At 45.1% G+C, this 11,925-nt stretch overlaps 1 protein-coding gene across 1 annotated transcript in view; it reads left to right on the top strand.

Moving 5' to 3' along the window:
- The first annotated feature begins 413 nt into the window (after window positions 1–413).
- Window positions 414–11,925, top strand: part of LOC147116033 (uncharacterized) — a 140,260-nt gene continuing 128,748 nt past the window's right edge. Inside the window, exon 1 of the mRNA XM_085991994.1 lies at window positions 414–564. The gene's annotated coding sequence lies outside the window, so the exon portion shown is untranslated. The remainder of the gene's footprint in view (window positions 565–11,925) is intronic.

The raw sequence follows: 11,925 nt of genomic DNA, 5'->3' as shown, positions 1-11,925 counted from the left end.
ATTATGACCAGTTAAATGTCATCTGTACACAAAGGACAACAAGGCAGGGTGAGAATGTTTTGGTTTTAGAGGGCGTAGAATAGAATGCAATCAGATAAAGGGGAAGTAATCGCTCCCACGTTTTAAATGACTGGGTTCATAGAATCATAGAATAGAATAGCACAGAAAGAGGCCATTCGGCCCATCGAGGCTGCACCGGCTCTTTCAAAGAGCAATCCAATCAATCCCACTTTCTGGCTATTTTCCCATATCCTGCAATTTGTAATGCTGCCACTTTCTCCATAGAAACATTTTATTTTTACATTATGACTTACGATGCTAATAATATGTGGGTGTTTTAGTTCTGCAATTGACTGTCTGAAATGTTGCTCTATCGTCTCAAAAGTGGAAAAGCAACAATCCTTTACCTGACCTTGCACTTTAATGCAGTTTCCTGATGTAGCCACACCTGATGTTGAAATTTGCATCTGTGCCAAAAGCCACAGGGCTTGTTGATTATCGAAACAAATGATCGTACACCAACCATCAGCTCGAGATCAGTGGATCACTGGCGCATTTCAACAGGTGGGTGACAACGACTTTTAAAATCCTTCCTTTGTAACATTATTCGGATTTTCTTGTCATATTTTAAATGGTCTTGGCTATGTCACGTCCCATTGTTTCCTTTTACACTATTAACCGGAGAGCAGTATTTAGAATAATACAAAATCGACATGTCAGCGCAGGTGAAAAGATTTCTGCTCCCTCAGTCCTGTCTCTCAAACTTGTTCTTTCCGTGTTTCTCAGATATAAATAGTGAAGCAATCGGACTGATCAGCACTAATCATAAAATAATGATATTATATGATAAAGCACAGTGAAATAAAGTTTTGAATTTGTAACTTAGTGAAGGCACAGATATGTGGTCGGAAGCTCATCTCGTTGTGAAATATGACACCAAGGTTGTGAACAGTAATTTTTAGCCTCAGACAGCTGCTGGGGAGAGGGATGGATCGATCGCTAAAGAACAGGGACCAAAGGAAATGGCTTCGATCTTCCCAATATTTAGTTGGGGGAAATTTCTGCTCATCCGATAGTGGATGTCAGACAAGCAGTCTGACAATTTATAGACAGTGGAGGGGTCAAGAGAGGTGGTGGTGAGGTAGGGCTGGTTGTCGTCAGCTGTGTTTTCGCATGATGTCTCCGAGCGACAACATGTAGATGTGAAATATGAGGGGGTCAAGGATAGATCCTTGGAGGGCAACAGAGGTAATGGTGCGGGAGCAGGAAGAGAAGCCATTGCAAGTGATTCTCTGGCTACAACTAGATAAGATTAGAACCAGGCGAGTGCAGTCCCACCCAGCTGGACGACGGTGGAGAGGCGTTGGAGGAGGATGGTGTGGTCAACCATGTCAAAGGCTGCAGATAGGTCGAGAAGGATTAGAAATACACAGCCATAAGAACAGGAGTAGGTCATTCAGCCTGTTGAGCCAGGTTTGCAATCAATGAGATTATGATTGATCTGTATCCTAACTCCACCCACCCACCTTGACTCCCTGTCACTTAATAACCTTGGTTCACAAAAATCTATCAATCTCAGATGTAAAATTATTAATTGAGCTCGCATCTACTGCTTCTTGTGGGAGAGAGTTCCACACTTCTCCCACCCTCTGCGTGAGGAAGTGTTTCCTAACTTCCCTCCTGAATGGCCTGGCTCTGATTTTAAAGTTATTGCCCCTTCTCCTAGACTCCTCCACCAGCAGAAAAAGTTTCTCTCGATCTACCCTATCAATTCCTTCCAAACTCCTAAAACCTGAATCAAATCACCCCTTAACCACCTATATTCCAGGGAATACAGGCCTACTTTATGTAATCTCGCCTCAGAATTACACCATTGCAGCCCTGGTAATCTGCTGAATCTGTGATGCACTCCTTCCAAGGCTAATATATGCAGTGCCCAAAACTGTACACAGTATCCCAGATGTGGTTTAATCAGGGCTTTGTATAGCTGCAGCAAAACTTCCTCCCCTTTATATTCCAGCCCTCTAGATATAAAGGCTAACGTTCCATTAGCCTTTTTGATTATTTTTTTACCTGAACACTACATTTTAGTGATCTGTGTACATGGATCCCTAAAGCTCTTTGCATGTCCACCATTCTTAGATTTTCACCTTTTGAAAAATACTTGGCTCAATGTTCCCTTTAAGCTGCGCAGCCACGCAGCGTTCTGGAGGTCCCGAGCAACCGGCTCACCGGCTGTAAAAGGGAAAAACCGAGCAGGCGTGGAATTTTGAACGTTTCCACTCATTTTCTTTGGGCCGTGCTGCCCATTAAAGGCGCTGCATGGTCGATAAAAACATGAGAGTCAACATTGACTTGGATCTCTCCTTTTTTGGTCCAAAATTTAATACCTCACACTTACTTGCGTTGAAATGTATCTGCCACAGTTTTGCCCACTCACTTCATTTATCAACATTTCTTTGTAATGATATGCACCCGTCTACACTACTGACTATGCCACCAATCTTTGTGTCATTGGCAAACTTGGATATATGGCTCTCTATTGTTCTATCTAAGTCATTAGGAAATATAGTAAGAGAGTTATAGGTTCGGGAAAGCAAACAGTGGAGACTGATTCGAATTAAGGAATAAGAGAGGACTTAAAACTGTAATGGGAGTTGTCTACAGGCTTCTTGACAGCAGCAGCACAGTGGCAGAATTCAGAGATTAGAGAGGCCTGTAACAAAAGCAAAGTTGTTTTAAAGTTGGGAAGAGCAGAGTAGCTCAAGTCAGAAAAGTAGAGAATTTTTTGAGTACATTCAAGATAGTTTTCTGGGGCAATATGCTCTACAGTGACTACAGTCCAAAGGTATTTCATTGGCTGTAATGCGCTTTGAGACGTCCGGTGGTCATGAAAGGCGCTATATAAATGCAAGTCTTTCATTCTTTTTTTAATAACCCAAAAAGAGCGCAGGACATACTGTTGAGTCTGTGTTTTCAAATGCAGTTATACTGAATAACAGGACACAGACTACAGAAGTAAGTAAACAGGTCTTTAGTGATTGAGGGTCAGGGCTGAACTGAGATACACTTTGCTCTGCAGGGTTTATATACCGGTGTGGTCACCACCAGTACTACAATGTACAGGAGCCATCAAAAAGTAGTCCATCACCTTAAGGTATCCTCTTAAGGTAGTACAGGTTACATACACTACAATTCCTCCCCTTTTAGCTTAACAGTGTACACCCCAACTTAAACATTACATGGATAACATATATACAATTTACGCACAAGAACTGTTCAAAGATTCAGTCTCTGAGGAGGCCTCCTGATCCGGCCCGGATAACGCCTTTCAGGGGTCTCTGGTTCTCGTTGCTGGGGTGACTCATCCACTTGATCTCCTATGGTTTTAACATCATCATATACATTCGAGTCTGAGGTAGATGCTACAGGCTCAATAAGTTCTTCAACTGGTGTCTCTGCCGTAGACATGGGGTCGACCCTTGTTCTTGATTCCACAAGTTGGTCAGCATGACGTCGTATTACGTTCTCTCCAACGTCTACCGTGTACATCAAGGGTCCTTGTCGTGCATGAATTGTTCCAGGTTGCCATTTATCATCCCTATAGTCCCTGGCCAACACTGGTTGTCCTATTTCAAAACTACGAGTGGCCTTGTTTTTTACATGCTGGAATTGCTTGTTTTCGACTTCCCGTCGCACATTGGGTTTTAACAAATCCAACCGGGACCGCAACCTTCTGTTATAGAACATTATGGCAGGGCTTTGATTTGTCACTGCATGCGTGGCGTTTCGATACGCCATCAGGAAATTGTCCACCTTGTGTTGTAGTGGAATATGGTCTTCACTCATGGCCTTTATCGCCTTTTTGAACGTTTGTACAAATCTCTCGGCCAACCCATTTGTAGCCGGATGATATGGGGCAGATGTATAGTGTTTCACCCCATTCATTTTCATGAATTTCTGGAATTCTTCTGACACAAACTGTGGTCCGTTGTCTGAACATATTTGCTCCGGCAACCCATTCCTTGCAAATATGGTTCTTAGAACTGCAATTGTCTTCTCAGAGGTAGTGGTTGACATCTTAATCACTTCTGGCCATTTAGAATGTGCGTCTACTGCTATCAAAAACATGGAATCCATGAATGGACCTGCAAAGTCGATATGCACACGTTGCCATGGGGCTGAAGGCCATTCCCACAGATGCAGTGGTGCAATTGGAGGTGCATTTTGAACTTTTTGGCACCCTGAGCAGCTTTTAGTCAGATCCTCTATTTGTTTGTCGATACCTGGCCACCACACATAAGCCCTAGCAAGGCTTTTCATCTTTACTCCTCCCAGATGACCTTCGTGCAATTCTTTCAGAACTCTCTTCCTTAATTTAGGAGGAATAATCACCCTTGTTCCATACATCAATGTTCCTTGACATATGGACAGCTGTTCTCGTCTGGCTGAGAATGCTGGTAACAGTGGTTCGCCATGTGCTGGCCATCCCTTTACTGTCAAGTCGTAGACCCGAGACAGTGTCGGGTCATTTCGGATCTCTCTCTCCATACCCGCATTGGTGACTGGTAAGCATTCGATGATAGTCGAGTGAAATATCTCGACAGGGTCAACTGCCGGTGCCTCTTCTGCTGTAGGTAGTGGCAGGCGCGACAGCCCATCAGCATTACCATGTTGCTTTGTACCTTTGAATTCGATATCATATTGATGTGCCCCTAGGAAAAGGGACCATCTCTGAAGCCTCTGCGCCGTCATTACCGGAACACCCTTCTTAGGGTTGAAAATGGAAACCAATGGCTGGTGATCTGTCAGCAGCGTAAACTTTTGGCCTTGCAGGTAATGGTTAAATTTCTTAACTCCCGACACGAGGCTGAGGGCCTCCCTATCTATCTGAGCATAGTTGCGCTCAGCGGAGGTCAATGATCTGGATGCGAAAGCGACTGGCCTTTCCGAGCCACCTGGAAACTTACGTGAGAGCACTGCCCCGATACCATATGGAGAAGCATCACAAGCTAAGCGAATAGGCAGCGTTGGGTTAAAGTGAGCCAACACTTCCTTAGAGGTGATCAGTGCCTTGCTCTTTTGAAAAGCCCGCTTACAATCATCGCTCCACTTCCATGGTATTCCCATTTGCAAAAGAGTGTTTAGCGGGTGTAACACCGTGGATAAATTTGGAAGAAACTTGTGGTAATAGTTAACCAACCCGAGGAACGACCTCAACTGGGATACATTTTCCGGTGCAGGAGCTTTTACAACAGCTTCGATCTTGTCAGGTGACTTATGGAGCCCCTCCCGGTCAATGACGTGGCCTCAGTACGAGATTCGCTTTTGAAAGAACTCACATTTCTGGCGATTAACTCTGAGCCCATATTCTTTCAATCTGATGAGCACCTGCTCCAAATTCGCGAGGTGATCCTTATCGTTATCTCCTGTAATCAGGATGTCATCCAGGTAGCATTGTGTGCCTGGGATTCCCTGCAATACCTGCTCCATGGCCCTTTGCCAAATCGCTGGAGCTGATGCCACTCCAAAAACCAGTCTATTATACCGATATAAGCCCTTATGCGTGTTGATCGTGAGATACTGACATGGCGCTTCATCAACTTCCATCTGTAGGTACGCCTGCGCCAGGTCTATCTTAGTGAAGTGTTTCCCGCCAGACAGCGAAGCGAAGATATCTTCAATCCGCAGAAGCGGATATTGCACCGTGTGAAGAACCGGATTAACAGTGATCTTGAAATCGCCACAGATGCGAACCTTCCCAGGTTCCCCCAGCTTGTTGCTCAACGAACGCTTCATGACAGGAACAATGGATGTAGACCATTCGCTCCAGTCCACCTTGGACAGTACCCCTGAACATTCTAGCCCTTCCAGCTCAGCTTCCACAGCAGGCCGTATCGCATAAGGCACCGGTCTGGCTTTGAAAAATTTTGGGTTTGCATGTTCTTCAACCTTGATGGTTGCCGTAATTCCTTTCAGTGTTCCAAGTCCCTGTTGGAACACCTCCTTAGCATCGTCTAAGATTTTGGACAGTCGTTTATGTTTGACGTCGTCCTCCTTACAGGCATCTACAGTCAGTGCTTGTATGGAATGCCAGTCCACATTTATTCTCCGGATCCATTCCCGTCCTAGTAGTGGCGGACCTCCATCAGGTAACACATACAAGTCCATTTTCTGACTTTCTTTACCATTGTAGACCACATTTACTTTTATCTTTCCTTTGGGGTATACTATTTGCCCCGCGTATGTTTTCAATACAATCTCCGTATCCCTCAGGGGAATGTGCGAGAATAACCTTTTGTAATCTTGCTTATTCATGACCGTTAATGCCGACCCAGTGTCCAATTCCATCTTCACTTGGACTCCTGCTATCCGAAGCATGACCCAGATAGTTTGGTGGTCTGCTGTGTTACCCACATTATGTATTTTCAGACAACCCAGTCCCTTACTGCTGGAGTCTGAATCCATCTTCTGTTCACCCAAACTGTTCTCTGTCACCTTGTGTACTTTTTTGTACTTCTCCTGCGGTGACTTTTTGTTGCTGGTCTTCTTTCCTGACCGGCATACTCTCGCTATGTGACCAAGTTTGCCACATTGCCTGCATTCTTTATCTTTGAACCAGCACTGGTTCTGGTCATGCGTTGTCCTTCCACAACGATAGCACTTTACTGTGCCCAATGCCATTTCATTGGTGCTGAATTCCAATGGCCTTTGCTGTATCTCTGCAGCACCCCATGCTGCTGCCTCGTGGGATGCTGCAATGCTGAAAGCTTTGTCCAGCGTAAGGTCCTTTTCCTCTAGCAGTCGCTTCTGGGTTCCTTCCCTTAGGAGCCCACACACAAACTTATCTCTCAGTGCGTCTGCTAGTCCTGTTCCGAACTGGCAGTACTTTGATAACTTGTGCAGTTCTGTTAGGAATTCAGTGTTGCTTTCTTCTTTAAGTTGAATTCTTTTGTAGAATTTAAATCGTTCCGCTATCAGCAGTGGCGTGGGGTTTAAATGCTCCTGCAGGATAGTAACAATATCTGCGAAACTCTTCCCTACCGGTTTGTCTGGTGTTACAAGGTTCCTTAATAACCCATACGTCTTCGCACCCATCGGGTTTAATAGGGTTAGTGCTTTCTTATCATCCGGTACCTCATTCGTTGTACAGTAAACTTCGATGCGTTCCACATAAGTGGCCCAATCTTCCACATCGTTATCAAAAGCAGTGATGTTACCCGTTTTTGGCATCCTTGCTGAGTTTCTCCTTTCCCTTCGGATATTATTATTTATTTAAAAAAAAAAAAAAAAATTCCTATTCAAGATGGCGGCTTTGCCCGCGCTTGGCGGCTTTTCCCGCGCTTGTCTTCTTCCCCCGCCGACTCAAAATGGCGATTCCCGCGCTGTTGCCATCCACGCCTCCCAGCGATCCTTTATTTTCCCCTGCGCTGCTGTTCTTGTTCCCCGCCGCTCCCGCGGTCCTTGTGGCCATAAACGCTTTTCTGGCTGCTGCGCGTCTCTGCCCCGATTGCAGTCCGGCCCCTGACACCAGCTGCGGTCGTGTTCTCCACCCTTTTTGTTGTCTTCCCTCCCCTTCTCCCACTGACAACTCGGCCGACTTCCCCCCCCCGTGCCGCTCGATCGGGCTTACCCGCCGCTGTCGTCGAAGGGATGCTCACTGATGTTTGACTTTGTGGCCAGAAACCAACCCGGGTTCCCGATGGCCTCCCGTGCAATGCAGTGCTCAGCAGGATGTTGAGGGCGGATGCCCTTGTTCGACGCCCATTTCTGAGGACGAAGCTTCCTTTGATGCAAAACTGCCGCTAGGTAAGATCAGACTCGTCGCCACTGTTGAGTCTGTGTTTTCAAATGCAGTTATACTGAATAACAGGACACAGACTACAGAAGTAAGTAAACAGGTCTTTAGTGATTGAGGGTCAGGGCTGAACTGAGATACACTTTGCTCCGCAGGGTTTATATGCCGGTGTGGTCACCACTGGTACTACAATGTACAGGAGCCATCAAAAAGTAGCCCATCACCTTAAGGTATCCTCTTAAGGTAGTACAGGTTACATACACTACACATACTACATTTTGTAATGAGTAATGAGCCAGACATAGTTAATAATCTAAGAATAAGGGAACAGTTATCTAACAGTGATCATGATATCATCGAATTCAATGTTAGGTTTGAAAAGGAGAAATTTAACACAGTTAGTAGAGTCTAGATTATGGTCAGGCTCTCTTTAATGGAGGGAGAATGAGACTGATGACAGCAAATTGAGGATGAGTTCATTGAGTGTATTAAGGATGGGTTTCTTGAGCAGTATGTAACTGAACCGACCAGGGGGCAAGCAACCTTAGATCTGGTCCTGTGTAATGAGACAGGATTAATTAAAAATGTCCTAGTAAATGATCCCCTTGGAATGAGTGACCATAACATGGTTGAATTCCATATTCAATTAGAGGGTGAGAAGGTTGGATCTCAAACAAGCATGCTAAGCTTGAATAAAGGAGACTATGAAGGTATGAGAGCGGAATTGAGTAGAGTGGATTGGGAAAATAGATTAAAGGGCAAGACGATACATGATTGTAGTGTCCGTGTGTAGATAAAGACACTGAAGAGAGGAGTTGGTTCATAGGTATTCACTAAGCAAGTCTGGGGGGGGGTTCTAAAGGATATACACAATACACAGGCTTATATAGCCCAAGTGGCAATTACCGGCATTACGCACACCTGGGGCTCTTAAAGGCACATACACCACAATTGCTCTTAAAGGCACATACACCACAATTCCTCCCCTTCTAGCTAACCAGTACATCATATTTTAAGTAATTATTAATTACATGTTATATGCAAAATAATATACATTGCTGTATTAATTAATTATAAGTTAGTCTCTCAGGAGGCTTCCTGACTCGGTCCGGATAATGCCTCGGGGGTGTAGTAGTTTCTGGTGGTGTAGTAGGTTCTTCTGGCAAGGCTGATTCAGCTTGAAGGCCAGTGTCGGGTTCATCGGGTTCCAGTATCACCGGATCGGAGGTAGATATGGGTATCTCTACTTCATCGTTAGATGTATAGCGTGGTGGTGTAGGTTGTTCCTTTTCGGATGACTTGATGATTTGGTCAGCATGGCACCTTATTATGCTTTCTCCGATGTCCACGGTATACATCAGTGGTCCTAGTCGTGTGCAGATAGTTCCAGGCTGCCATTTCTCGGTACGGTAGTCCCGGGCCAAAACCGGTTGGCCTATCTGGAAGGCCCTAGTTGGCCTTTCATTCATGCCCTGAAACTGCCGGTTCTCCACGTCCCTTCGGATGTTGGGCTTGACCAAATCCAGCCGGCATCTTAGGTTTCTATTGTAGAACATCATGGCAGGAGTTTGGTTTGTAACCATATGTGTTGCATTCCTATATGCAAATAAGAAGTTATCCACCTTGTGCTGAAGTTTTATGTCTTCATTACCCATGGCCTTTATGGCCTTCTTAAAGGTCTGGACAAACCTTTCAGCCAATCCATTGGTGGCGGGATGGTATGGGGCGGACGTGTAGTGCTTTACCCCATTGTTCTTTAAGAACTTTCTGAATTCTTCGGACACAAATTGCGGTCCATTATCAGAACATATCTGTTCCGGCAGCCCATTCCTGGCAAATATGGTCCTTAATACTGTGATGGTTTTTTCCGTGGTGGTGGAGGACATCTTTATTACCTCTGGCCACTTGGAGTGTGCATCAACTGCGATTAAGAACATTGAGTCCATAAATGGACCAGCAAAGTCGATGTGCACCCTTTGCCAGGGAGATGAGGGCCACTCCCATGGATGTAGAGGGGCCTGTGGAGGAGCATTTTGGACCTTCTGGCATCCTAGGCAGCTCTTGGTCATGTCTTCGATGTCTCCATCGATACCTGGCCACCATACAAACGCCCTAGCTAGGTTCTTCATTTTCACTCCACCCAGATGCCCCTCGTGAAGCTCCTTTAGCACTTTATCCTGGAGTTTGGGTGGAATCACCACTCTGGATCCACACATTAAAGTTCCTCGGCACACTGACAGCTGTTCTCTTCTTTGCGAGAATGCTGGCAACAGTGGTTCGCCATGTGCTGGCCATCCCTTCATTGTTAAATCGTAGACCCGTGAGAGAGTAGGGTCATTTCTGGTCTCCCTTTCAATGGCAGAATTTGTCACCGGTAGACATTCCACTATGGTAGAGTGGAATATCTCTACTGGGTCTACTGTAGGTGCCTCTTCTATTGTTGGCAACGGCAGGCGCGATAAACCGTCAGCATTCCCATGCTGTTATGACCCTTTGTATTCAATGTTGTATTGGTGTGCCCCTAGAAAAAGGGACCACCTCTGTAGTCTCTGTGCCGTCATAATGGGGACACCTTTCTTAGGGTTGAATATGGAGATGAGGGGTTGATGGTCAGTCAGCAAGGTAAATTTTTGTCCGTGTAGGTAATGGTTGAATTTCTTCACTCCCCATACCAGGCTGAGTGCTTCCCTGTCTATCTGGGAATAGTTACGCTCAGCTGAGTTCAATGAGCGTGACGCAAAAGCTATCGGCCGTTCCGAGCCATCAGGGAATCTATGGGACAATACCGCTCCTATGCCGTAAGGGGATGCATCGCACACCAGTCTGATTGGTAGTGATGGGTTGTAATGAGCCAAAACTTTCTCGGATGTGATTAAGTCTTTACATTTATGGAAGGCACGTTTACAGTCTTCGTTCCATTTCCAAATCACTCCTGTGTGTAGAAGATCATTAAAAGGGTGTAGAATAGTTGATAAGTTCGGTAAAAATTTATGATAGTAATTTATTAATCCCAGGAATGACCTCAATTGTGAAACATTTTCAGGTGCTGGGGCTTTTATAACTGCTTCAATTTTTTCAGGTGACTTATGCAACCCTTCCTTATTAATTATGTGGCCACAATATGATATCTGATTTTGGAAAAATTCGCACTTGGGGCGATTTGCTCGTAGGCCCCGTTCTTTCAGCCTAGTGAGCACCTGCTCCAAATTGGCAAGGTGCTCGTTGTCGTTTTCTCCTGTTATAAGGATGTCGTCTAGGTAACACTGAGTCCCCGGAATCCCTTGCAGGACTTGCTCCATAGCTCTTTGCCAGATAGCTGGAGCTGATGCTACTCCAAAAACCAGTCGATTGTACTGGTACAGGCCTTTGTGTGTGTTTATTGTGAGATACTTTTTAGAGGTCTCCTCAACCTCCATCTGTAGATATGCCTGTGCCAAGTCAATTTTTGTGAAACGTTTTCCTCCGGATAGTGAGGCGAAAATATCTTCTATCCTCGGAAGAGGATACTGTACCGTGTGAAGGACCGGGTTTACAGTCACCTTAAAGTCCCCACAGATGCGAATTTTTCTCTGTTCCTCAGAGTTATTTTTCAATGCTTTTTTCATGACTGGAACGATGGGTGTTGCCCATTCGCTCCAATCTATTTTGGATAATATGCCTGCCTTTTCCAAATTCTCCAGCTCTGCCTCGACTGCCGGACGTATTGCGTATGGCACCGGTCTTGCCTTAAAAAATTTTGGAATTGCTGCATCTTCCACTTTTATTGAGGCGGTGATGCCTTTCAAGGTTCCTAGTTTCTCTTGAAACACTTCTTTGGCGTTGGCCAAGATGTCTTTTAATCGTTCAGGTATGATGTCATCCTTGTTTTTTTCCTTACTGGTCACCGTCAGTGCCTGAATGGAGTGCCAGTCTAAACGTATCTTCCTTATCCATTCACGTCCCAACAACGGTGGACCACCATCTTGTAGAATGTATAAATACAACTTTTGTATTTCTTTGCCATTGTATACCACAGGCACCTTTATTTTTCCTTTGGGGTATACTTTCTGCCCCGTATATGTTTTTAAGATAATGGATGTGTCTTTTAGAGGTATATGCGAAAATAGCCTCTCGTAATCTCGTCGATT

Source organism: Somniosus microcephalus, chromosome 6 (assembly GCF_052327205.1).
Source record: "Somniosus microcephalus isolate GS21.2 chromosome 6, FLI_Smic_1.0, whole genome shotgun sequence".
Taxonomy (NCBI): domain Eukaryota; kingdom Metazoa; phylum Chordata; class Chondrichthyes; order Squaliformes; family Somniosidae; genus Somniosus; species Somniosus microcephalus.
This window is presented reverse-complemented; position numbering and strand designations above follow the sequence as displayed.